General features: G+C 32.6%; 1 protein-coding gene across 1 annotated transcript in view; it reads left to right on the top strand.

Annotated features, from left to right (window-relative positions):
- The first annotated feature begins 6,096 nt into the window (after positions 1–6,096).
- The window catches only part of LOC129945291 (glucose transporter type 1), a 129,456-nt gene continuing 123,395 nt past the window's right edge, over positions 6,097–12,157 (top strand). Inside the window, exon 1 of the mRNA XM_056054948.1 lies at positions 6,097–6,824. The gene's annotated coding sequence lies outside the window, so the exon portion shown is untranslated. The remainder of the gene's footprint in view (positions 6,825–12,157) is intronic.

Below are 12,157 nucleotides of genomic sequence, written 5' to 3' on the forward strand. Positions count from 1 at the left end.
AGTCTACTCGTACTCTTTCGTACTTTTGGGGGTGGGTGGTGGTGAGTGTTGACTTAACTGATTATTGGGGGGTTGAGGGTGGATATGTGCGTAAGTATTATAGGACTGATGGAACACTCTCGAACAAAAGAAAACTCATGGTGGATCGACTACGACGATGACGACAACAACAACAACGACGACGACGACACGTCTAAATAAATGAACACCATAAATCGTGTATATTTTATGCAAAGGAAAAATAATAAAACTGAGCGAAAGAAAATGAAAAAAGAAAACAAATCCTTTTATGCGTTACTGTGCCTCTCGAGCCTGCGGCCACCACTTGTCGTACCTCCTACATATCCATCCATCTGCTGTGTGGGTCATGGACGTATTAACACACACATACCCCCGTTCCACCGTACCGTGCATGCCGTGCTACTGCCACCGTTTGCCGTTGTCGTTGCCGTTGCTGCCGCCGCCGGCCAGCCGTACTCGTCTTCATACACGGTACGTATAAACCTCCCCCTCCTCACATTTAGTCGACAGCAGCGACACAAGTGCGAGCTATAAGAATTTATTACAATTTCTGCAAAGTTAACCAGAACTTCAAGGAGATGATGATGATGAAGACGACGACGAGGACGATGATGATGATGATGGCGTTGGCGTTAGCGATGGCGATGGGGTTGGCTGCAGGGGGTGCACCTGCCAATCACAGAATGTGTGCCTTTGCTTTCATGTCCTTAACAAATTATGTCCCTATTTCTCATGAAGTATAAACACACACAATCCCCACTCTCTCCCTCACATATCATATTTTCCACCATCACATGTAAACAGGCCAAGTGTGGGATGTGGGTGGTTTTTTGGGGGGTTGCTGCTGATGATGATGACTGGCTATAGTGTGATGGTGCTGGTGGGTGGGAGAGTGGGTGGCTTGAATATTTTCCACACAAGGATATAATACACTTGTGAGTAAATTAAGAAGAAAAATAAAGGAAGGACAAATAATAATCCTTCAAACTGTGGTATAGTTTGTTCGCAGCGCAAGTTATGCATTTCAATATATCACCAGTTTTGTGGGATATCACCAGCAGAATGTGCTCCACCGCAGTCCTGCAGTCCTAAGTCCTTATAGTGCTCCTGCTCCTGCTCCTTTCTGTAGAGCCTCACAACCGTTAGCCATAGATTTCGTGGCCATATTGCTTGACATATCCACTGGAATTTTAATGTGGTTGGTTTAGACTCGTATAATATGATGTGCCGGACCGTCCATAGAGTGGTCATTCAGTGGCGGTGGTGGTGGCAGTGCTGTGACGTGTGAGTGGAAATTTTGTGCGGTACGTCCATAACACCGCTGCGCTGCCACCACCCGCACCGCCGCCACATACCAGTGACATTGATAATAATAATATGTGGTTGCACTTGTTAGATACTCGTTTTAGAATCTTTTTATTCGTTTTGAAATTCAACTGAATCACAATCATATTGTGGAAAGGCGGTATAGGTTTTTTAATTGTTGATGTATTTTTATGCATATAGAACAAAAAATGTTAACGAATATATCAATGGAGAGGAACTGATTATTTAATTATTTGACAAGTGTATTATATTTAAAGCGCACAGCTGTACTTTGTGTTTTAATTTTAAAATTTAAAAAGATCTTTAATAATTTGTTTCATTGAGTTTGAAAGTAGGGTTTTCCAAAGAGATGTTTCATTTTGACAAGCCCGCTATTTGGGTAGTTGTCAATTTTGAAGCTTTCATCTTTTGACATTTGAACACTAAAACTACGCTATTACCTAAAATGAGACTAGTCTCACTCAAGAAATCAAGCAGTCTCACTTTGGTAGAAAAGGTTCCTGTTATTTCTCGAAGATGTGTTCACAGTTTACCCAGTTATTGTGATATAACATCTTAAATAAAAATTATTAAGAGCAACTAGAAAAATAAGATCTATCACAATTGATTTAAGACTTTAAAGATGGACTTCGTAAAGTTATCGAGGACGTACAGCTGGACGTCTGAGATTTGGTCATACAAATTTTCATGAGAAGATAATGGTTCTGCAACTGTAAGCATGACATCTATTTGACTTATGTTTATCAGTAATTATTAAGGGCATGTCTTATTCTTTAAAATTGAATAAACTTCCATTAGTTTATCTAAGAAACTATTTCTTTTGTTTAAGTATCAAAATGAAACCTGTTATTGGAAAAGCTTATAATTTAGTCTGCCTGTTAAGCCCAATTAACGATGTAAAAAACAATATCTATTTTGACCAAGATCAAATAAGAGCCTTTTTGTCTATAATTTTATGACTTTGATCTATCCGCGAAGCCCTTTTCAGCTTTCCTTAAGAATCCAGATAAAAATAGTCAAACAGAAAAGGTTTATAATTATAAGTCGGTTGTCGCATTGGACTTTTTTTGAGAGGACTAAGTTCTTATCTTTTAATAATGCTTCCCCATCACATCAAGTGGAAGCAAGAAAAAATGATACAATTTAAATAACCGAGGCGCACCCGTTAATAAATAAATATTTTCAATATTTTGTCCGACATTAAGTCCCCAGTCCAGTCGTTAATCCAAATTTATGAGCTATTTAATTATGTTTTGACAACAAACTTATAACAAAAACAAATCATCAAGTTAAAATTCTTTGAAAATTGATGTTTAAAGTAGCAAGTGATTATTCTACAATTATTCCACATATCTTCACATCTCCATTGATGCATAACGAATTTTCAAATACGTCGATAGCATTGCCAGACATGTTTTATTTCTTACTGCATTAATTAAATTATAAGATAAGGAATAGTGTCGACTTGAAGGTACTACTCACAAACCAACAATATATGGCAGATTTTGAAAATATTAAGAGACAGTAGCTGGGAGAATCTTTCCATTTTATATTTAAAAATAAAAACAACATTTTCCATACTAAATTTATGTATTTGCTGCTAACACTCTTAAAATATAATTTTGTTTAAATTCTCCATTACTTCTGGGCGATGCTGAGTAGTTATATTTCAACCTGTTTTTCTTTTTATTTCTACCCTTGATATGTCAATAAAACAGAGAAAGTTTTCAAGAATCCTAAAAATAAAAACTTGCCAAATATCTCAAAAAATATATCACAAAAAATGTTACTTTAGTATTAAAAAATTCGTTTAAAACTCATTTTCTGCATTAAGTGAGTTTTAACTTTGAGCTTTTTTAGACGTGATCGTTTCAAGAAGAAATTAAACACATATGATATAAAGTTCTGGTGAAGAATTTAGTTTTCTTTTATCACTTTTTGCAGCAATTGATGTGGTGTCAAGGAAACAATATTCTCTTCATATGCGTCAATCATCTAGAGCATAGAAAAGTGACTCGACATAACCCCACAAAAGAAGGCCAGCGGTGATAAATCGCATGATCTTAGAGGCCACGATACACGCCAGGGCGAACCACACCACTGTTTTGTTAATAAATTTGTACAATTTCCAAATATGCTCAGGAGTAAGTTTATTCACAATTAAGCACAAATTAAGTGACAGCTGTCAAAAAACGACTCCGAAAAAGTATTGCCAGATTGAAAACCAAACGTATTTTTTCTTAAACCTGGTGACAAACACATCAAAAATAACAGGAAAATAAGAGTGGCTTCCAAATATACAGTTTACAATACAATTTGTACATGTTATTCTTACAAACAAAATTGTTTTTAACAAAAAGCCGGAGTTTCATTCTGTTCATAAAAAAAGCTGAAGCTACAATGGGCCGTATTCATAGAGAATTACTAAAGTCGTGATTTCTTGATCTATAGTTTAAGGCTTGTTGGTTAAATAAACACATCTCTTATTCATAGTCAATTTTCTAGCTGTGTTTTGTAAAACTCCAGGTTAAGGTTGTATTCTACTACAATTATGCTTCAAATGACAGGGCAAAGCAAAAAAGTACTGTTGTATTTTCAAACTTGTTATTTTGTGTTCTCATTCCTCAAATTGGATGTATAAAATCATAATAATATACAATAAATGGGACTGTTTCTTTATCCAAACGATATTATTAGTAGAAATCCTTTTTCTTTGTGGCATATTTTGCAGATCACCAAAGAACTCAAACTCCTCTGAGATATCCATATCTTCTTCAATTGCGATATCAATAGACATTTTTCTGGAAGGCAAGATTACTTTTTCAGCTTTAATTCACAAACAAAAATCAAATATGACATTTGTCTGTGATAATAACTACTTAAACACTACAATTCTTATGTTTATAGTGAAACAACAGGTTTATCCCTAAACTTAGGTATAAATTTATTTATAAATAACCTAAACTTTAGACTAGCTTAATAACAACTTAGCAAGAGTTTAGCAAACATCTATGAATATGTCTCAATAAGTTTATTAATTGTAATAAATATATATTTTTAAGTATTTTAAAAAGTCCAAAGTGGCTGAAACTTTAAAAGTCTTTTATTTTCGAACGTTTAATATAGTAAAAAATAATGGGGCAAATTTTTCAACTATTTTGTAAAATGTTAAAGAAATTTGTACCACTTTACTTAGCTTAAAACATCATTTACATTTTAACATCCTACTATTATAATTAAATTACAATAATTTTCTAAAGTTAAAATCATAAAATGGCTACTTTTACTGTTGTTGTTTGCTTTGTTCATTTGATATCTGTACAATAAATCTTATGTAAGTGGAATGGTAAACTCTGCAATTAGAAGTCCCATTGTCACGAACTTTCACTTTTTAGACATGTTCAAATACCAATTCTTTAAGAAAAGGGAATACAAAATTTACTCATTAGCAAAACAAAAAGGAAAGTTTAAAATTTTTGAGGTAATCTTTTGAAAATTGCTACTTAGCTGAATTTTACGCCCTTTGTTGTTTAAAATATTGTTTCAATATTTTTGTATATTAAGAAATAAGTTTAAACTTAATATGTTATTGACTTGTTAAGATATTTTTAAAACCTTAAGTAGTTTCTTACTTTTTGTATACGAAAACCCCTAAATACAATATCTCTTCAATTTGAACTTAATTTCAAAAACGTTTTGCCTTTGTTTAAATTATTTTGGATATGTCATAATTTTCTTTTTTTAAAATATTCAAAGTAGAGAACATTTCATTACAATTCTGTAAATCGTCACAATCCGCAAAATAAAATTTAACTAAAGTCGATAGAGTTATTTGTTCGTAAGATTTGTATTGTTTATCAAATCTGTCTCTTTTTTAAAAACTAAATACTTCCTTTTAGTAGAACCCGTCCCATGATGGTTATTTGCTTTGGACTGTCATGAAAGGGATCTTGGGTTCAATCCCTGCCTGTGCCACCTTAATTTAAAAAATAAATTTTCGGAGGTAATTCCTCTTGCGAGAAATTGACAAATCCTTCAAGAGTAATTCTTGTCATGAAAAAGTGCTTTCTCAAATTAGCCGTTAGGATACGGCCTGAAATAGTAGGTCCCTTCCATTCCTGACAAAAGTACTCGCATACAGGAATGGTTGAGAGTTGTAAGTCACTAGGCCCTGGTTCACAACGGACTGTTGCGCCACCCAATTTATTTATTTATTTATAAAAACTTCTTTTCTGCATATCTTGATACTATTATCTGTAAAAAAATTAATTTGAAGTCGTTTTGCCTATGGGTTCTTAAGGTACGGCCGACGAAAAAACGTATCTCTAAAGAATGTAATTCTAAGCCATTTATAGTCAAAAGTTGATAACAATTCTGAAAATCTCGATTTTTTCAATTCTGTTTTACAAAATTGTGTACTGTAGGAAGTTATTAAAAAAATGTATTTCAAAAACACTAGATATGAATAAAAGGTATAAGCCTATGAAATACTTACGACAATTTTCGTTTTTAAATCCACTTTCACTATACAAACACTTAATACCTGGCAACACTTTTAAAATTCACCGCTAACTCTCCCACCCCAACTCAGTCCCAGTCTCCATCTCCATTTCAATAACTTACTCGCTCTTATAAACGTGTTTATGAACACCCCCACCACCACCGCATCGCCATCGACCAGCACCAACGTGATGATCGTGATCGTTTAACGTAAACGTTTGTAGATGCCTTGCCTGACTTCCAGCTTTCAGGCAGCCTCAGTAATACTTCTAGCCTCTAGCCTCTTCTACTTCTCTAGCGTTATTGTTAAGCTTGTCGTGCTGTTTTGTTTCATCGCTGCTGTAGCTTAGCTATCGGTCGGTTGTTCGTGTTCGTTGATCTCTTCAATGTTTTGATTGCAAGCCTAAACCTTAGCCGGATTAAACTTCAGCCGGTTTTTGTTTTTAGTCTTTTCATCGGTATCATGGTATTTGGTTTTCTAGTTTGGCTCTAGCGCGGCATAGTAATTCAATCTCTATGATGTTTTGATCTCCGTTTGTTTGTTTTCTTCAAATTTTTGAGACTTATTAACAAGTGTTCGGAACAAAAATAATTAATAATTCTTTAAGTTATGCGTGTTTCTTAATGTTCAATTGTTGTTAAGTTATTTCAGTGATTAAATTGCTTTTCATCCGTTTTGCTTTCTGTTTGATTAAGCGTCAAAATTTGATGGAAAACGCGTTTTTCTATGACACGTTGAATAGCAAATAAAAAAATAAAAGTGAATGTTAATTTAAATAGAGTACACATTAGCATAAAGCTTGTTTTATTGCTTAGTACGAGTACTCACTAAGCACAAATTAAAATCATCATTATTAAATTTCTAAATGAATAAATTGTGAAAGTGAAATTGAAGAAGGTCATTTTTCTTGTTGATAAGTTGATAAAGTGATAATAAATGTTTATAAATGAGATGCATTTGGAATTAATAAACAAAGGTATTGAGTACATTTTTAAATGTTTGTATTTATTTATTTTTTTAAAGTACTTTTCATGTGAATTTTTGAGAAAGGTCATTGCCAGTTGTCAATTGTTGTTTTGTTTATAGCATTTGCATGTGACAATAATACATTGTTAACATTTTTGTACTGGTTTTGAGTTTCAAGTTTAGAGTATTTATTTTCTTATAATCATTTTATATCCAACGTGATTTATTATGTATATTAATAAAGCGTTGTAAAGATAAAAAATTACTTTTTCAATAGCGGACATTCACATAATGAAGCTATAGTTTCTCCATAAAAGTCTGATAAATGATCTTTTTTTGAATTTGGGTTAACTTTTAAAATGTTACGTGATTTATTTATTTAAAAAAATAGGCTTGTACTTAAAGAAAGAACATGAGAACCTTTTTCTTTAAGGTCACCTGCATCTCCAATAAAACTAATTCAAACCATAGATAAATTGATAGTGATAGGGTTCGGCTTGCATATATTAAAAAAGAAAGAAACAAGTCAAGTTATAGAATCTTGTTTTCATTACAATTTAGAACGTTAACATACAAAAAGTTCGGGTTCTTGCGTCTCTTAGTATGCAAAAGGTATTTTTAAAGGTTTGAATTTTTTAATCATTGGAAATAGAACCTGATTGAAATCAGTCAAGTCGTTAAATATAAAAATGTAGAACATACAATTAATTTGGTGCATGATGAAATTTATTAATTCCATATGAAACCAAATTCAACCTTTTTTCTACAAAATTAAATTAAAAATTTAAAACTATTCAGTAAAATATTTAAACCCAAGTAACTGAGTTAAAAATTTAGTTTAATAGAACTTAAAAGATTTAAACATTTTATCAATTCATAACATAAAATTTGTTTGAAATCAGAAAGCGAATACGTTAACTTTTAGAAATTTGCTTTCGAGATCCCCAGATTAAAGAATGGTACGCAGCTCGAGCTAATATTAAGCTTCCATGCAAAATACTCTCCAAAACTCAGTAAAGCCAAGCATTTAAGCCGAGTGGTACGCAGTTTTATCTTAAATTTTATATTTTAGTTTCATAGTGTACATAATTGAGCTGTCAAAATTAAGCGGATTGATAAATTGCTAGGCGCATTTATTTCGAGCTTAATTTTTAGATGGATTATTAAAGGACTTAGTTAAAACGCGGAGTGCTCGGGGTTGAAAATAAATACAAATACATATACCTAATATTATCTTATAAAAGAAATAAAAAAAAACGCATTTTAATGCCCATGTTCTGCATTTCACTTATTGTGAATAAACTTTGCAAAGGTGAATTTGGGTGTTCCACAATTCTTTATCGTGAATTGGATTTTCGCACATGCAAATGGATGTTCTGTATTTCGGTTCGTACTATTTTTTGAACGCATTCAAATCATATTTTTTATTTCTGTGAATTGATCTTTGATAGCTTCCTTCTGCTAGGAATCGGAGGGTTGCAGCAAGTTTTTGAATTGAAGGAATCGATGATGATGGTATTATAATAGGTTCTATTTTCCTTATAAAATATAAAAAGCATTTTTGTTTAATCGAAAATTACTTTAACGGAACAATTCTACATAATTTTCACATTTACATTATGTCCGGCAAATACAATAACGCACAATTCGTCTTCTTATAATAATATTGCATCCATCTTCAAACAGCAAACATATTACTTCAGAAAGAAAATTAAAAGGGATGATCCTTCAGTTCTGACAGTTTGAAGCAATTTCGAAGTTTTCGAAATCGATCCAATTGAAGAACATGCAATTTCATTACACGTGAAATGGAAAAGTGAGTTCAATTCGTTTTCGATCGAAATTCGGAACATGGACGTAAGTAGTGTTCTTGTTTTTAATAAAAATAGTCACTAAACGGCCTCCTTCTTAAGTTTTTTAGGGCTACGTTCAATAGATTTGATTAACAACTAACGAGAAAACAAATTTTGCGACGCTCGTGAATTTTGAACTTGGAGGAAAGTTACCGCAGGATCAACTGCATTTTCTGCACAATGTTCTCCTGTAAAAATTAGCTCTGGTTTTAGCTGAAGTACTGCGTACTACACTTAAATTTTGTTTTCTTTTATGTCACGAACTGTCACTATTTAGACGTATTCTGTTATATAATTTTAAATAAAAGATAGTAAGTTCGGGGCCATACATTTTGCGGTATTAAAAGTAAATCCAAGTAAAAACACAAACATTACAAATTTCATGAACATTTAATCCCATTACAAATTTTGACTTTATCATTTAGTGTGAAATAGGAGCTTCGGGAAGATTCGCAGCATGCAATTCTTTTCATAAAATTTGTAACTACTTTTTTAAACTATTTGGCTATAATTTGAGTTATAATGGTTTATAATGAGTCTAGAATTAAATGGTTTTTCGTACGAATGTGATACCTTAAATCTCATTATTTTGTTGGTCAATTTGCTTCAAAATAACGTGAAACTATGCTGCCAGGAAACTCCCCAAATAAAGCCAACATTGGTCGTGTTTAGCGTCTTGTTACCGGGTCTTATCGGAACTACATATTGAACAAGATATGGTTTTTAAAAAGGCTGTATACGGCAAGTGTAATTTTCGGGATATCGACAAATTCGAATCATTGACAACACTTGCGTTTACAGCAGCAATATTTTTTACTGTGACTGCATCAGTAACGCTTCCAATCGCTTTAAATGTCTTCACTATTTCACAACGTGGCTATTCGATTATTACGATCATAATCTTCATGTAATTTAATGTCCAAGTTTCGTAAAAAGTTTTTATAATTTTCATGCATTGTTGGTCTTAAGCGAACATTTAACTTATATGAAACTTCAAATGACAGCTGAATCTGACAGGTGTCAAAAGCCAACTCAACCAACTTGAAATAACAAAATCAGTAAAATTATGTCAATTGAGTAAATAATTCAAATTTCGGAAAAACTATACTAACTTTTGTTTTGTTGTTACCCCACACTGAAATGCTTTTTATGCCCTTTATATGCCGCCGATGAGGGAGGGTTCAAAAAAGAAGATGTCAACACAGAACGAAAAAAGTCATCCTATTGACTATTCGGGTAGTTATTATGATTATTTGGTAACCGATAACCGCTATAATCAATAGACCAATTTTCGGTTGTCAATTTTGGGATCAGAAATTTTTTAACAATTTGGTTGTCAATATAACAATTCTCGATAAGCAATATTGGTAGTCAATATGACAACCACGGTAGTCAATATGACAACTGTGGTAGTCAATATGACAACTGTGGTAGTCAATATAAAAATTCACGATAGTCAAATTTGGTAGTCAATATGACAATTATTGCGGTAGTCAATAAGATAACTGCGGTAGTCAATATGACAATTTTTGTAGAAAACCGAAATCTAATTTGACTACCGGGTAGTAAATATAATAATCCTCGATAGTCAATTTTGGGTAGTCAATATGACAACCAAATTGTCATATTGACTACCGAAGTTGTTCTATTGACTACTTTTGTTTTCATACTGACTACCAGAAATTGACAACCAAAAATTGTTCTATTGACTATCCAGTAGTCAATTTTTAAAAATATGGTTGTCATATTGACTATTTTGGTAGTCAATGCGACAATTTGGCCAAATTTCAGGTTGACTATCGACGATTGTTCATATGACAACTTTTTTTTCTGTGTAGTTTTGAGCTCTAAGACATTACAATTAAAACACAAATCAATGTGTATGGTAAGGTCTTCCTCATTCGCGTAGTACGGCTAATGAACAAATATCTGCCCTTAACTTTGCGGCCAAAGTTGGGCTGAAAATTAATTAACATTTATAGATGCGCAAGTATTTCGGTTTTACTGTTCTAGAGCAAGAATCCCATAACAATTTCACCAGAGCATAAGAAGGTAAAATAAAGTAGAAAAAGATAGAAGCAAGAAACTTAACGAAAATGCGGGAGGGACTTATATGTGTCAATGATTTCGTTATCACTAATGATTATAAAACCACTTTTAAAATACTGTGTAAGATGTTAAAATTAGTTAATAGAGCATGAGAGCCTAAAAATAAGGCATCTCAAGGACTCCCTTTATTCCAGAGCAAAGCTTTAATATTTTAACTTTTTATAAAGTTAATAATGAAAGGAGGTGTCGGTGCACATTGGTTTTGAATTCCCGAATATTGCAATGGCTGGGAAAACAGAATTCCACATTCGCGTAGTACGGCTAAAGAACAAATCTCTATACTTGACAGTACGACCAAAGTTAGGCTCGAGGGAATACTGACGAGCATTCCTAAAAGCGCGAGTATTACGGTTGAACTATTTAAGGGGAGGATTGCAACTGGCTATTTCTCTTGAGCATAAACCATTAAAATAACGGAAAAAAAGAGGGTGAGACAAGAAATATTTCGATGATGTTCAAGTGGCGTAAATGATCTTATGATGGTAATATCACCAATCAATTTAAATGCTCTACATTCAAAACTATCTAAGAGGCTTAAGTACATAACGATACAAGACAGCATTGGGTTTTCGAAGCATTAAATTCCACGAGGTTTCTTATTCCCCATTGTACAATGCTATTTACGTCGGAATGTAATGCCCTTATCATATTTTGTCGTTGCAGTTCAACATCCGAAGAAGAGGGTTGTGAATCTGAAAATGAATATGAAAAGCTAAGAGTACTATCGTCAGCGAAACAATGTATTGGATTAGAAGTTGCAGACAGGAGATCATTAATAAAAATGAAAAAGAGTGTTGGAGATAAAACAGAGCCCTGGCACACCAGCATTTATTATGTGCTCTCAGACTTGAACCCATCCAATAGTACTTGTATTGGACGATCCGATTTGGATATATTTTCATGACAAGCTTGTAGATCAAAGAGTTAAGCTTTCGACAAATCAAGAATTATTTCAATAAACTTATAGTTAGTAAAAAAACAGGATCTAAGCGAAATTTTGTAAAAAAGTATAACGAAATATATTAAATTATGTCTTGAAAATAACTAAAATTATAATTTGTCTATGGCATCAGGTTCTTAAACTATGTCTCTTTGAAGACAAACAAAAATGGTGTTTTTAAGACTTTAAAAAGGCTATAGAAATGGAAAGATTATTTTTCAATGTATAAATCCTCGTTTTCTAGAAAGTTTCAACTATTTTACAATATTAATTAGCTTCTGGAAATTCCTAATAGTTATGACTGAGAGTATTTATGACTTATGATGTTTTGAGAAACCTCTAGTGTTTAGACGACGGAGTCATTACTGAAACGATAACTACTTTCAAACCATTTTGTTTCTTTCTGTTAAAAACCGTATTCAGCATTTTTTTTTTAATAAT

Source organism: Eupeodes corollae, chromosome 2, assembly GCF_945859685.1.
Source record: "Eupeodes corollae chromosome 2, idEupCoro1.1, whole genome shotgun sequence".
Taxonomy (NCBI): Eukaryota; Metazoa; Arthropoda; class Insecta; order Diptera; family Syrphidae; genus Eupeodes; species Eupeodes corollae.